Consider the following 16968-nt stretch of genomic DNA (forward strand, 5'->3'; position numbering starts at 1 on the left):
CCCAAGAGGAGAATCCAGTGAGATTGCTTATGCAGGTAAAGAAATGTGTAGAGTTAAATCACAGTGGGGGTGGGGGGAGGGGGGTGAAATACAGCACAGTGGCTCCATGGTTAGCACTGTTGCCTCACAGCACTAGGGACCCAGTTTTGATTCCAGCCTTGGGCAACTATCTTTTAGGAGTTTGCACATTCTCCCTGTGTCTGCCGGTTTCCTCTGAGTGCTCTGGTTTCCTCCCACAGTCCAGAGATGTTCAGGTTAGATGGATTGGCCATGCTAGATTGCTCGAGGTGCTCATGGATGTGTAGGTAAGGTGCATCAGTCAGGGATAAATGTAGAGTAACAGGGGAATGGGTTTGGGTAGGATACTCTTTGGAGGGTTGATATGGAATTGTTGGGCAGAAGGATCTGGTTCCACACTGTACGGATTCTATGATTTAGCATTCACAGTATTTCATAGTGTGAATGCAGAGAAACTATACCACAAAAAATGACAGAGTTGTGAACACAGTTCAATCCATCACACAAACCAGCCTTCCATCCATTGACTCCATTTATACTTCCCACTGTCTTGTGGTGTCAGATCTCACAGTGGGAGAACACTTTGGTGACAGTGATCACAACTGCCTAACATTTAACATAGCCTTGGAGAGGGAAAGGAGCAATTACCGAGGGAAGATATTTAATTGGGAAAAAAGAAATTATGATGCTATCAGACAGGAGTTGGGGCGTACAGACTGTGAGCAATTGTTCCACAGAAAGGGCACAGCAGACATGAGGAGACTGTTTAAGGAGCAGCTGTTGTGAATGATGCATACATTTGTTCCTCTGAGACAGACAAGAAGGACTAAGATTAAGGAACCTTGAATGACGAAACAGAGGAGCTCCTCGTCAAAAGGAAGAAGGTAGCTTACGTAAGGTGGAGGAAGCAAGGATCTGGCACAGATTTAGAGGATTACAGGCTTGTGAGAAAGGAGCTCAGAAATGGACTGAGGAGAGCAAGAAGAGGACACGAAAAAGGCTTGGCAAGAAGGATTAGGGAGAACCCAAAGGCATTTTACTCCTATGTGAGGAATAAGAGAATGATCAGGGAGAAGGTAGGGCTGATCAGGGATAGTGGAGGGAACTTGTGCTTGGAGTCTGAGCAGAGAGGGGAAGCTCTATGTGAGTTTTTTGCTTTGGTTTTCACTAGGGAAAGGGAACTTGTTGTGAATGAAATCTTTGAGGAGCTGGGATACAGGCTTGAACACATCGAGATTGATGAGGTTGATGTGCTGGAAATTTTGGAAATCATTAAGATTGATAAGTCCCCAGGGCCAGACCAGATTTACCCTATGCTGCTCCAGGAAGCGAGAAAGGAGGTTGCTAAGCCGCTGGCGAGGATCTTTGCCTCCTCATTCTTCACGGGAATCATACTAGAGGATTGGAAGGAGGCGAATGTTGTTCCTTTTTTCAAGAAGGGGAATAGGGAAATCCCTGGCAATTACAGACCAGTCAGTCTTATGTTTGTGGTCAGCAAAGTTTTGGAAAGAATTCTGAGGGATAGGATTTATGATTATTTGGCAAAGCATAGTGTGATTAAAAGCAGTTCAGCATGGCTTTGTGAGGGGCAGGTCATGCCTCACAAATCTTATTGAGTTCTTTGAGGAAGTGACAAGACAGGTCGACAAAGGCCGAGCAGTGGATGTGGCGTATATGGACTTCAGCAAGGCATTTGATAAAGTTCCCCATGATAGGCTCATTCATAAAGTCAGGAAGTATGGGGTACAGGGAGATTTGGCTGTCTGGATTCAGAATTGGCTGGCTGACAGAAGGTAGAGAGTGGTTGTAGATGGAAAGTATTCTGCCTGGAGGTCAGTGTTGAGTGGGGTCCCGCAGGGCTCTGTTCTCAGGCCTCTGCTCTTTGTAGTTTTTATAAATGGCTTGGAGGAGGAGGTTGAGGGGTAGGTTAGTAAACTTGCAGATGACACAAGGTTGGAGGTGTCATCAATAGTATAGAAGGCTATTGCAGGCTGCAGCGTGACATAGACAGGATGCAGAGCTGGGCTGAGAAATGGCAGATGGAGTTTAACCTGGATAAATGCGAAATGATGCATTTTGCAAGGTCAAACTCAAATGCTGAATATAGGATTAAAGACAGGACCCTCGGCAGTGTGGAGGAACACAGGGATCTGGGTATGCAAGTACATAGATCCCTCAAAGTTGCCACCCAAGTGGATAGGGTTGTTAAGAAAGCATATGGTGTTTTTGGCTTTCATTAACGGGGGATCGAGTTTAAGAGTCGTGAAGGTTTTGCTGCAGCTCTACAAGTCCCTGGTGAGACCACACTTGGAATATTGTGTTCAGTTCTGGTCGCCCTACTATAGGAAAGATACAGAGGCTTTGGAGAGGGTGCAAAGAAGGTTTACCAGGATGCTGTCTGGACTGGAGGGCTTGCCTTATGAAGAAAGGTTGAATAAGCTCGGACTTTTCTCTCTGGAGAGAAGGAGGAAGAGAGGTGACCTGATCAAGATGTACAAAATAATGAGAGGAATAGATAGAGTCAATAGCCAGAGACTTTTCCCCAGGGCAGGATTGACTGGTATGAGGGGTCATAGTTTAAGAGATTAGAGGAAAGGTATAAAGGACGTGTCAGAAGTAGGTTCTTTACGCAGAGAGTTGTGAATGCATGGAATGCTTTGCCAGCTGTGGTGGAGGAAGCAGAGTCATTGGGGACATTTGAGCGACTGCTGGACATGCACATGGATAACAGTGAGTTGAGGGGTGTGTAGGTTACGTTACTATATTTTACATTAGGATTAAACCTCGGCACAACATCGAGGGCCTAAGGGCCTGTTCTGTGCTGTACTTTTCTATGTTCTGTGCCTCGGGAAAGCAGCCATCATCATCAAAGACCCTCCTACTCCAGTTACACTCTCTTCCATCCTCTTCCATTGAGCAGCAGATACAAATGTTTGAAAGCACATACCAACATATTTAAGAATAGCTTCTTCCACGCTGTCATTAGACTTATCTGGGCCACATTGCAGGTCAAGGGCAAGAATTGACAAGGGCAGAAGAAGAAAAGTTTTGAGGGATTTCCCCATTCCTCCTTTGCTAAATCCTTTAAAAGTAGTAATTGATGCTAGTGACTTGGGTTTGGGGATGGGGCGTCATCTTATTGCAAAAAGACAAATCAAAAGTAGACCAACCACTGTAGTAGTTTTCTAAAATGACCCAATCAGCATTAAAATAATTAGTTTATAATAGAGAAGGAAACCCTGGAATTATTACTGGATCTTAAAAATTTTGGAATTTATGTTTGTAATGACCACAAAGAAATAATCATTTAAACTGGCCATAATCCATTAATTTTTGTAGACTAGTCAAAGGTTAACCATGTTAGATTATTTCAATGGAGTTTGCTGATTCAGCTTTATAACAAAGATTGTTCATATTATTGGGAAACATAATATTATTGCTGATGCACTATCATGACTAAAATAATGTTGGAATTATTTAGAAATTAAAGGAGTGACAAGAAACTTAATAGATTTTGTGTAATGAGTGAATGAAGATAAATTAATTTAAGGTTTTTTTGTGCTTTGTATATGTTTTAATGACTAAATCACATTGAAATGCATTTGGAAGTGGCATTTCATTTTTCCAAGTGAGATATATATATACAATTATATATACACATATATATGTGTGTGTGTGTGTGTGTGTGTGTGTGTGTATGTACTTGTATGTGTGTGTGTGTGTGTGTGTGTATACACACACGCCCGCGTACACGTTTGTATATGGGTGTGTACACGGCTCTTCAGCCATCAATGTTGTGCCAGTCTTTTATCCCACTCTAAGGTCAGACTAACTTACATCCCCTTCATTTTATTATCTTCCATGTGCCTATCCAAAAATTGCTTAGAAGTCCCTAATGTCTCTGACTCTACTACAAGCACTGGCAGTGCACTCCATGAACCCACCACTCTCGGTGTAACGAACCTACCTCTGACATCTTCCCCGAAACCTTCCTCCAGTTCCCTTAAAATGATACCCCCTCATGGCAGACATTTCGGCCCTGGGGAAAAAGTCTCTGACTATCCACTCTATCCCACTCTTTTTCCCCGGGTACAACAGAGTGTTACAAGGGGACATAAATTTAAGGTGAAGGGTGGAAGGTATAGGGGAGATGTCAGGGGTGGGTTCTTTACCCAGAGAGTGGTGGGGGCATGGAATGCGCTGCCCGTGGGAGTGGTAGAGTCAGAATCATTGGCGACCTTTAAGCGGCATTTGGATAGGTACATGGATGGGTGCTTAATCTAGGTTAGAAGTTCGGCACAACATCGTGGGCCGAAGGGCCTGTTCTGTGCTGTATTGTTCTATGTTCTATGTTCTATCTATTCCTCTCAACATCTTGTACTCCTCTGTCAAGTACCCCTCATCCTTCTTTGCTACAATGAGAAAAGCCCTAGCTCTCTCAAACTTTCTTCATAAGGCATGCCCTCCAATCCAGGCATCATTCTATTAAATGTCCTCTGCACCCTCTAAAGCTTCCACATCTTTTCTACGATGAGTCAACCAGAACTGAACACAATATTCCAAGTGTTGTCCAACCAGGGCTCTCTAGTGCTGCAGCATAACCTATTTGTTCTTAAACTCAATCCCCCTGCTAATGAAAGTCAACACACAATACCCTTTCTAACAGCCCGATCAATTTGGGTGGCAACTTTGAGGGATATATGGACATGGACCCCACGATCCCACTGTTCCCCCACACAGGCAAAAATCCTAGTTATCCTGCATTCAAATTTGACCTTCCAAAGTGAATCACTTCACACTTTTCCAGGTTGAACTCCAACTGCCAGATCCCAGCCCCATTCTGCATCCTGTCAATGTCCCATTGCAGTTTACAACAGCCCTCCACTCTATCCACAACTCCACCAACCTTTGTGAAATTGGCAAACTTACTAACCCACCCTTCCACTTCCTCATCCAAATCATTTATAAAAATCACAGAGTAGACGGCCTAGAACAGATCCCTGTGGAACACCACTGGTTACTGAGCTCCAGGCTGAATACTTTCCATCTACCACCACCCTCTGTCACTTATGGACCAGCCAATTCTGTATCCAGACAGACAGGATTCCCTGTATCCCATGCCTCCTTACTTTCTGAATGAGCCTACCATGGGGAACCTTCTCAAACACCTTGCTAAAATCCATATTCACCACATCCACTGCCCCGCCTTCATCATGTTTTGTCCCTTACAAAGCCATGCTGAGTATCTCCAAACAAACTATGGGTTTCCATGTACTTGTCAAACTGACTGGTCTGTAAGGAGTGTAAGGCTGCAAAATCTCTTCCTCTCTTTCTCCTGTTTAAAATTTGGAAACCTGATAAAGTCAGCAGAGTAGATAACATTCTGATAATGTTGAAAACTGAAAAGCTGATCATTATCCTAACACATGGATACAGTTTGATTTCCAGGTGAATGAAAGCTTTGTTTAAAAGAAAACATCACTCTATAGCTGAAAACAATTTGATTTTGTCAACAAGATGCTCAGTGGGATGCGAGAATTCATTAACCTACATTTTGTTGTTTTACAGACCATTATGGATGCATTTTTTCTTTGGTGCTTTTATGAGATAGACTTCGGCAGATGTGTGAGTGTGAGTGTGTGTACATGTTTAAGTGTCCATATGTGTTTGTGTATTTGCTTAAAAGGGATAAAATTCTAAAATTGGATTTTAGCTTTGATATTTTAATCAGTTTTTCCACCTGTTTCAAGAATGAATTTATAATACGTGGATTATTTTGAGTTTACTGTAGAGGTTGGTAAAACTGCCTTTTATTCTGGATGCCAATACCAAAGAGAAACAATTGTTTTATGCAGATGGTGTCATTTGTTGAGCAGTGGGACTGGAGTATCATCACATTCCTTCTATAATCTTTATAACAATTGAATGTGACAGTGGACCAAGCACTGATCCCTGAACTCTACTAGTAACACCTAGCCATCCTGAGAATAATCTGTTTATTCCTATGCTGATTTCTATCAACCAATTCTCAATCCATATTCTGCCAATCACATGTGCTTTAATTTTATTTACTACCCTCCTGTAGGAACTTTATCAAAAACGTTCAGAAAATCCAAAGGCACCACATCAACAGCTTCTCCTATTATCTATGCCATAAGTAACATCTCCAAAAGACTTCATTTTCTTTTCATAAATCCTCGCTAACTCTGCTTAATTTTGTAACATTCTAAAAAGCTGCCCATTTGATTGGCACCACATCCACAAACATCCACTCTGTTCCCCACCGACACTCAGTAGCAACAATATATACCAGCTACAAGATGCACTGCAGAAATTCACCAGAGATCCTCAGACAGCACCTTCCAAATCCACAGCCACGTCCATTTAGAAGGACAAGGGCAGCAGATACATGGGAATACCACACCTGAATCTTCCCCTCTACTCACCACCCTGATTGGGAAAAATATCACTTCCTTTATTGTTGCTGAGTCAAAATCCTAGGAACTTTCTGTTTAGATTAGAGTGGTGCTGGAAAAGCACAGCAGTTCAGGCAGCATTCGAGGAGCAGTAAAATTGATGTTTCGGGCAAAACCCCTTCATCAGGAATACAGGCAGAGTGCCCTTAGGCTCCTTGGATGCTGCCTGAACTGCTGTGCTCTTCCAGCACCACTAATCCTGAAGCTGATCTATGCCAGAGGACTTTTTTCAAGTACTATCTATTTACTAATACTTCTTTCAGCTCTTTACTTACTCAAGGCCCTTGGTTACTCAGTGTTCCTGGGAGTTTTGTTTTGTATTTTCTTCTGTGAAGACAATCACAAAGCAAATGGATTCTCAGGGGAACTGTGGAGTAAAAGTTACAGATTCATTTTGCAGTTAATTAGGTTATGGGGAACATAAAGGGGAATGGAATGGGAGGATATATACCCCTCGGGTGAGATGAAGAAGAGTGAAAGGAAGCTCACGTGGAGGAGAACAAACACCAGTATAAACCAGTTGGACCCAATGGCCTGTTTCTGTGTCGTCCATTCTGTCACTCGGTGTGGTATTGACTGTAATTATCCCAGCATTATTACTGAACATCCCAGTTTCTCTCCTTGCCACTTGGTGGAGCACTGATATTGCTGGGGATTGTGTTTTGTGGTTTGGGATTTGCAGCCTTGCTACGAGTCTTTCCATCTCTGGATATTCTGAAGCTGGATTCACTTTCCAGGGTGAACACAAAGGTTAGTTTGCAGAGGAAAAGAATCTGCAAACACAAAGGAAAAAGACAAAGCATTTTTCCAAAGTAATTTCAATAAATGGGGCAGTTCAGATAATTGGAATGTAGAAAGAGAGGGGGTGATGCTAGACTCAGTGAAGCCCCTCTCTGTTTTAGTCCTGACTGCTGAACTGTAGCCAGCTTCCAACATGTATAGGATATACAACTCGACAACTGTAAGTTGCAATGCCACACAGCTGGACAGTGGTGGTTAATAGGGTTATTGTTGGACTATAATGACCTGATAGAAAAGCCATATCAAACTGTTATTTCAATTGACAGTTGTCATTACCACGCACTGTGAAGCTTCTTTGTCAATCAAGACTGCGTTTTAATAAATGCTTAAATGTTTAGCTGATGAAATACTCACTGATAAAGGTTGGAATGAAGCTGACTCAGCCTTTGTGCAAAATAATTGTTGAAAACATAATTTAAGCTAAGTGTAGACCACAAAGACCTTCAGTCATAATTAGTAAAAGATTAGAGATTCTTCCCATTAAATGAGGGGCATGGATAGGGTAAATAGACAAGGTATTTTCCTTGGGGTGGGAGAGTCCAGAACGAAAGGGCATAGGTTTAGGGTAAGAAGCAAATGGTATAAAAGGGACTTAAGGGGGCAATGTTTTCCCACAGAGCGTGGTGCAAATATGGAATGAGCTGCCAGAGGAAGTGGTGGAAGCTGGTACAATTACAGCATTTAAAAGGCATCTGGATGGGTATATGAATAGGAAGGGTTTGGAGGGATATGGGCCAGGTACTGGTAAATGGGACTAGATTAGGTAAGGATATCTGGTCAGCATGGAGGAGTTCGACTAAAGGGTCTGTTTCTGTGCTGTACATCTCTGACTCTATAACTCTAAATAGAAACGGCTTTGAGTTTAACACACAGTTCATTTCTGCTACCATAGTAACAGAACACTTGCTTAATATGGCGGTGCAGGATAATATTGTTGAATACAAGGAATGCTGAGTAAGATTGAGGACATGCTTCATAATCACTAGCCTGTTATTTGCTTAAGGTGGTGTTTGTTAAAACATTGCTTTGCTTTGATTTGCTATTTATTACTTCAGAGAAAAGAATTGAACAAACAGGACACCTTGAGGGTGAGAGCAGCTTTGATTCCCTGATTACATCGGAGGGCTATAACGACATTGACAATGAGCTAAAAACCTGAAACTTCACATAAAACTGTGTTTTATGTGAAGACATAAGGTGAAGACTGAAGACTGAAGGTTGTGAAGACTGAAGGTTGTGCACTGAATGCTGAAATGCATCAAAGGACAGTCCATGTCTGAAAGGGAACAATTTAACTGTGTTTGGATTTGATCCTTCATACCAATTTATCCCCAAACATCCACCAACTATGAAGCTGATGTTATGAGTATCAGTAATGAGTACTGAGCAGCTTAATGGTTAATGAATTTATCTCTCAATGTGCTACAGCCTTGGCAGTAAAGATGTGTTTTGCTGGCACTGATTGCTAAATATAGCAGTGGATGATGATGTAATTGAATACATGGCACTGTTCCAATGCCTAGTGATGAGATTCTGTGCAATATTGGAATATTTCACGATACCTCTGATACAACCAGAATCTTCAATATATTCACAGCTCATTTACTGCACAGAATTACAAATTGGCAGTGGAACAAAGTCTGTTTGACCAGCACCCTCGTCCATTGTTACCATGTCAACAGAAAACATAATAATTGTTGAGTGTTCCCTCTATCTACAGTTAAGTGTCATTAACCCCCAGAGCACTAGCCATTCTATTTGTTATGACAACATATGGGGCTTGTCTACGCTCAGAAGGATGGAGATGAGAGTTACCAGCTCCCAATAGCGTATACACAGATCACTTCAGTTTCAATGCAGTTTGCACTTGTTCCCCTAATTAAAAGCTTGGATAGAAATTTTTGAGTGCTGTATAACTAAACTGAATTTATTTTGCTTTGCTGGTTAGGACATCTTAATTAATGTTCTGTGTTTTACACGATTATCCTTTGTTTGTGAAATTGCTTCTCTTCTGTCTCAGAATCTCTGCTGGGGTAAATTTTCCTGGATACAGTGGTAATCTGGTACTTTACCAAGGCAAGAACTCTTCATATGAGTTACCTTTTGACCTGGTTACCTCTCCTGAGACAGTCTTCCAGAATACCGTTAAACAATGTCAAGGGGCATGAGTGAGACTGGTATCAACCAATGGGGGGAGTGACATTATGGCTATGTTACTGAATGATAATCCAGAGGCAGAGTTGATGTCCCATAGTGACAACTGGGGGAATGTGAACTCAAATAACTGAGAACTCAAACCTGGAATAAAATGCTTGTCCCAGCGTGTTGGATTAATTCATCAAATGGATGGCTGACGGTCATTTTTTGCCCAGATGATACCTTTGTTTGTAATGGAGAGTGAAATATAACTGGCACATGATAGTGGCCCAGATACCAAGCATTAACCTGCTGGATGGGCTGATCATGGTCACATACTAACTGCATGCTGCAGGAATGGAATAACTTTAGATTCTGTAAGAGGAAGTATTGAGGGTATTCCCCCAGCCCTTGTATCTGCCATCAATGGAACCCTGCATTTGGAGATCCTGTGAACAAAGACCAAAGAAAATTTACAGCCCAGGAACAGGCCCTTTGGCCTACCAAGCCTGAGTCAATCCAAATCTACTGTCTAAACCTATTGCCCAGTTCCTGTTTCCCTCTGCTCCCCACCTACTCATGCATCTGTCCAGATACACCTTAAATGAATCTACCGTGCCTGCCTCTATTACCTCTGCTGGTAACGTGTTCCAAGCACCCCTCACCCTCTGTGTAAAGTCCTTTCCACGTGTATCTCCCTTAAACTTTTCACCTCTCACCTTTGAAAGCATGATCTCTCGTTATTGAATCCCTTACCCTGGAAAAAAACTTATCTCTATCTACCCTGTCTACACTCTTCAAGATTTTGTAGACCTCAATCAGGTTCCTCCTTAATCTCCCTTTTTCTAATGAAAACAATCCTGACCCACTCAACCCCTCTTCATAGCTAGTACCTTCCATACCAAGCAACATCCTTGTAAACCTTCTCTGCACCCTCTCAAAGTGTCCACATCGTTTTGGTAATGTGGCCACCAGTATTCTAAATGCAAGGTTTGTGAAGGTTTGTAGCTCAGGTTGAGGTTTAGGGTGTAGGTTTGCTCACTGAGCTGTAGGTTTGATATCCAGACGTTTCATTACCTGGTTAGGTAACATCATCAGTGGTGACCTCCAAGTGAAGCGAAGCTGTTGTCTCCTGCTTTCTATTTATATCTTTCTCCTGGATGGGGTTCCTGGGGTTTGTGGTGATGTCATTTCCTGTTCGTTTTCTGAGGGGTTGATAGATGGTATCTAGATCTATGTGTTTGTTTATGGCGTTGTGATTGGAGTGCCAGGCCTCTAGGAATTCTCTGGCATGTCTTTGCTTAGCCTGTCCCAGGATAGATGTGTTGTCCCAGTCGAAATGGTAGTTTTTTTTCATCCGTGTGTAGGGCTACGAGGGAGAGAGGGTCGTGTCTGTTTGTGGCTAGCTGGTGTTCGTGTATCCTGGTGGCTAACTTTCTTCTGTTTGTCCTATGTAGTGTCTGTGGCAGTCCTTGCATGGAATTTTGTAGATGACGTTGGTTTTGTCCATGGGATGTACTGGGTCTTTTAAGTTTGTTAGTTTTTGTTTGAGAGTGTTGGTGGGTTTGTGCGCTACTAAGATTCCGAGGGGTCTTAGTAGTCTGGCTGTCATTTCTGAAACTTTTTGATGTATGGTAAGGTGGTTAGGGTTTCTGGCTATGTTTGGTCCAACCACAACGCCATAAACAAACACATAGATCTAGATACAATCTATCAACCCCTCAGAAAACGAACAGGAAATGACATCACCACAAACCCCAGGAACCCCATCCAGGAGAAAGATATAAATAGAAAGCAGGAGACAACAGCTTTACTTCACTTGGAGGTCGCCACTGATGATGATACCCAGCCAGGTAATGAAACGCCTGGATATCAAACCTACAGCTCAGCGAGCAAACCTACACCCCAAGTATTCTAAATGTGGCCAAACTAAAGTTTTGTACAATTTTAACATGACCTGCCATCTCTTATACTCAATACCCCGTCCGATGAAGGCAAACATACCATATGCCTTCTTGACCACTCTATCCACCTGTGCAGCAACCTTCAGGGTACAACGGACTTGAACACCCAGATGTCTCTGCTCATTAACTTTTCCCAAGGTTCTTCCGTTTACAATTCTAGTTGGCTCTAGAATTAGACTTCCCAAAATGCATCACCTCACATTTAAAACATAGAGCATTAAAACGCAGTACAGGCCCTTCGGCCCTCGATGTTGCGCCGACCTGTCATACCAATCTGAAGCCCATCCAACTTACCCTATTCCATGTATGTCCATATGCCTGTCCAATGATGACTTATGTGTACTTAAAGTTGGTGAATCTACTACCGTTGCAGGCAAAGCATTCCATACCCTTACTACTCTGAGTAAAGAAACTACCTCTGAAGTCTGTCCTATATCTATCACCCCTCAATTTAAAGCTATGCTCCCTTGTGCTCGCTGTCACCATTCTTGGAAAAAGGCTCTCACTGTTCACCCTATGTAACCCTCTGATTATCTTATATGTCTCTATTAAGTCACCTCTCAACCTTCTTCTCTCCAACAAAAACAGCCTCAAGTCCCTCAGCCTTTCCTCGTAAGACCTTCCCTCCATACCAGGCAACATCCTAGTAAATCTCCTCTGTACGCTTTCCAAAGCTTCCACATCCTTCTTATAATGCGGTGACTAGAACTGTACACAATACTCCAAGTGCGGCCGCACCAGAGTTTTGTACAGCTGTAGCTTAACCCCATGGTTCCGGAACTCGATCCCTCTATTAATAAAAGCTAAAACACTGTATGCCTTCTTAACAACCCTGTTAACCTGGGTGGCAACTTTCAAGGATCTGTGTACATGGACACCAAGATCTCTCTGCTCATCTACACTACCAAGAATCTTACCATTAGCCCAGTACTTTGCATTCCGGTTTCTCCGACCAAAGTGAATAACCTCACACTTGTCCGCATTAATCTCCATTTGCCACCTCTCAGCCCAGCTCTGCAGCTTATCTATGTCTCTCTGTAACCTACAACATCCTTCATCACTATCCACAACTCCACCGACCTTAGTGTTGTTTGCAAATTTACTAACCCACCCTTCTACATCCTCATCCAGGTTGTTTATAAAAATGATGAACAGCAGTGGACCCAACACCGACCCTTGCAGTACACTTGTAACTGGACTCCAGGATGAACATTTCCCATCAACCACCACCCTCTGTCTTCTATCAGCAAGCCAAATACAGATCCAAACTGCTATATCTCCCACAATCCCATTGCTCCGCATTTTGTACAATAGCCCACTGTGGGGAACCTTATTGAACGCCTTGCTGAAATCCATATACACCACATCAACCGGTTTACTCTCATCTACCTGTTTGGTCACCTTCTCAAAGAACTCAATAAGGTTTGTGAGGCACGACCTACCCTTCACAAAACCGTGCTGACTATCCCTAATCAAATTATTCTTTACCAGATGATTATAAATCCTATCACGTATAACCTTTTCCAACACTTTGCCAACAACTGAAGTAAGGCTCACTGGTCTATAATTACCTGGGGTGTCTCTACTCCCCTTCTTGAACCGGGGAACCACATTTGCTATCCTCCAGTCTTCTGGCACTATTCCTGTAGACAATGACAATTTAAAGATCAATGCCAAAGGCTCGGCAATCTCCTCCCTGGCTTCCCAGAGGATCCTAGGATAAATCCCATCTGGCCCAGGGGACTTATCTATTTTCAAACACTGCAGGATTTCTAATACCTCTTCCTTGTGAACCTCAATCACACCTAGTCTAGTAGCCCGTATCTCAGTAATCTCCTCGACAACATTGTCATTTTCTAGAGTGAATACTGTTGAAAAGTATTCATTTAGTGCTTCCCCTATCTCCTCTGACTCCACACACAACTTCACACTACTATCCTTGATTGGCCCTAATCTTACTCTCGTCATTCTTTTATTCCTTAAGTACCTATGGAAAGCCTTAGGGTTTACCCTGATCCTACCCGCCAACAACTTCTCATATCTCCTCCTGGCTCTTCTGAGCTCTCTCTTTAGGTCTTTCCTGGCTACCTTGTAACCCTCAAGCGCCCTAACTGAGCCTTCACATCTCATCCTAACATAAACCTGCTCCTATCTCTTGACCAGAGATTCCACTTCCTTTGTAAACCATGGCTCCCGTGCTCTACAGCTTCCTCCCTGCCTGACAGGTACATACTTATCTAGGACACACAGTAGCTTTTCCTTGAATTAGCTCCACATTTCTAATGTGCCCATCCCCTGCAGTTTCCTTCTCCATCCTATGCTTCCTAAATCTTGCCAAATCGCATCGTAATTGCCTTTCCCCCAGCTGTAACTCTTGCTCAGTGGTATACACCTACCCTTTCTATCACTAAAGTAAACATAACAGAATTGTGATCGCTATCACCAAAGTGCTCACCTACTTCCAAGTCTAACACCTGGCCGGGCTCATTACCCAGTACCTAATCTAATGTGGCTTCGCCCCTTGTAGGCCTGTCTACATACTGTGTCAGGAAATCCTCCTGTACACACTGGACAAAAACTGACCCATCTATAGTACTCTTACTGTAGTGTTCCCAGTCAATATTTGGAAAGTTGAACTCCCCCATGACAACTACCCTGTCTCTCTCACTCCTATCGAGAATCATCTTTGCTGTCTTTTCCTCTACATCTCTGGAACTATTCGGAGCCTATAGAAAACTCCTAACAGGGTGACCTCTCCTTTCCGTTTCCAACTTCAGCCCATACTACCTCAGTTGACGAGTCCCCAAACATACTGTCCTTGACGAACAATACCACACCTCCCCCTCTTTTACCATCTTCTCTGTTCTTACTGAAACATCTAAATCCTGGAACCTGCAACAGCCATTCCTGACCCTGTTCTATCCATGTCGCCAAAATGGCCACAACATCGAAGTCCCAGGTACCAACCCATGCTGTACCTTTATAGAACAATACAGCACAGAACAGGCCCTTCGGCCCACGATGTTGTGCCAAACATTTGTCCTAGCTTAAGTACCCATCCATGTACCTATCCAATTGCTACTTAAAGGTCGCCAATGATTCTGACTCTGCCACTCCCACAGGCAGCGCATTCCATGTCCCCACTACTCTCTGGGTAAAGAACCTACCCCCGACATCCCCCCGATACCTTCCACCCTTCACCTTAAATTTATGTCCCCTTGTACCCGGGAAAAAAGTCTCTGACTGTCTACTCTATCTATTCCCCTGATCATCTTGTAAACCTCTATCAAGTCACCCCTCATCCTTCACCGTTCCAATGAGAAAAGGCCTAGCACTCTCAACCTATCCTCGTACGACCTATTCTCTGTTCCAGGCAACATCCTGGTAAATCTTCTCTGCACTCTCTCCAAAGCTTCCACATCTTTCCTAAAGTGAGGCGACCAGAACTGCACACAGTACTCCAAATGTGGCCTAACCAAAGTCCTGTACAGCTGCAACATCACTTCACGACTCTTGAAATCAATCCCTCTGCTAATGACCGCTAATACACCATAGGCCTTCTTACAAGCTCTATCCACCTGAGTGGCAACCTTCAAAGATCTATGTACATAGACCCCAAGATCCCTCTGTTCCTCCACCTGACCAAGAACCCTACCATTAACCTTGTATTCCACATTCTTATTTGTTCTTCCAAAATGGACAACCTCACACTTGGCAGGGTTGAACTCCATCTGCCACTCCTCAGCCCAGCTCTGCATCATATCTAAGTCCCTTTGCAGCCAACAACAGCCCTCCTCACTATCGACAACTCCACCAATCTTCGTATCATGTACAAATTTACTGACCCACCCTTCGACTCCCTCTTCCAAGTCATTATTAAAAATTACAAACAGCTGAGGACCCAGAACTGATCCCTGCGGAACTCCACTTGTAACTGGGCTCCAGGCTGAATATTTACCATCTACCACCACTCTCTGACTTCGACCGGTTAGCCAGTTTTCTATCCAATTGGCCAAACTTCCCACTATCCCATGCCTCCTGACTTTCCGCATAAGCCTACCATGGGGAACCTTATCAAATGCATTACTAAAATCCATGTACACTACATCCACTGCTCTACCCTCATCCACATACTTGGTCACCTCCTCAAAGAATTCAATAAGACTTGTAAGGCAAGACCTCACAAATCCGTGCTGGCTGTCCCTAATCAAGCAGTGTCTTTCCAGATACTCATAAATCCTATCCCTCAGTACCCTTTCCATTACTTTGCCTACCACTGAAGTAAGACTAACCGGCCTGTAATTCCCGGGGTTATCCCTATTCCCTTTTTTGAACAGGGGCACAACATTCGCCACTCTGCAGTCCCCTGGTACCATCCCCGTTGACAGTGAAGACGAGAAGATCATTGCCAACGGCTCTGCAATTTCCTCTCTTGCTTCCCACATAATCCTAGGATATATCCCGACAGGCGTGGGGGACTTGTGTATCCTCAAGTTTTTCAAAATGCCCAACACATCTTCCTTCCTAACAAGTATCTCTTCTAGCTTACCAGTCCGTTTCACACTCTCCTCTTCAACAATACGGTCCCTCTCATTTGTAAATGCTGAAGAAAAGTACTCATTCAAGACCTCTCCTATCTCTTCCGACTGAATACACAGTCTCCCACTACTGTCCTTGATCGGACCTACCCTTGTTCTCGTCATTCTCATGTTTCTCACAAACGCATAAAAGGCCTTGGGGTTATCGTTGATCCTACCCACCAAAGAGTTTTCATGCCCTCTCTTAGCTCTCCTAATCCCTTTCTTCAGCTCCCTCCTGGCTATCCTGTATCCCTCCAACGCTCTGTCTGAACCTTGTTTCCTCAACCTTATGTAAGCCTCCTTCTTCCTCCTTACAAGACATTCAACCTCCCTCGTCAACCAAGGCTCCCTCACACGACCATTTCTTTCCTGCCTGATAGGTACATACATATCAAGGACACGTCGTATCTGTTCCTTGAAAAAATTCCACATTTCAACGACATCCTTCCCTGACAGCCTATGCTCCCAATTTATGCTCCTGAGATCCTGTCTTGCAGCATGGTATTTACCCTTCCCCCAATTGTAAAACCTACCCTGTTGCACTCACCTATCTCTCTCCATAACCAAGGTGAAAGTCACAGAATTGTGGTCACCATCACCAAAATGCTCCACCCACTAACAAGCCCATCACTTACCAAATCCAATACGGCCTCCCCTCTGGTCGGACAATCTACATACTGAGTTAGAAAAGCTTCCTGGACACACTGCACAAACACCGCCCCGTCCAATCTACTTGATCTAAAGAGCTTCCAATCAATATTTGGGAAGTTGAAGTCGCCCATGACTACGACCCTGTGGCTTCTGCACCTTTCCAAAATCTGTTTCCCAATCTGTTTCTCCACATCTCTGCTGCTATTGGGGGGCCTATAGTAAACACCCAACAAGGTGACTGCACCTTTCCTATTTCTGACTTCAGTCCATACTACCTCCAAAGGCAGATCCCCCTCGAACTGCCTTTTTGCAGCCGCTATACTATTTCTAATTAGCAATGTC

This window comes from Chiloscyllium punctatum, chromosome 27 (genome assembly GCF_047496795.1).
Source record: "Chiloscyllium punctatum isolate Juve2018m chromosome 27, sChiPun1.3, whole genome shotgun sequence".
NCBI classification, from domain to species: domain Eukaryota; kingdom Metazoa; phylum Chordata; class Chondrichthyes; order Orectolobiformes; family Hemiscylliidae; genus Chiloscyllium; species Chiloscyllium punctatum.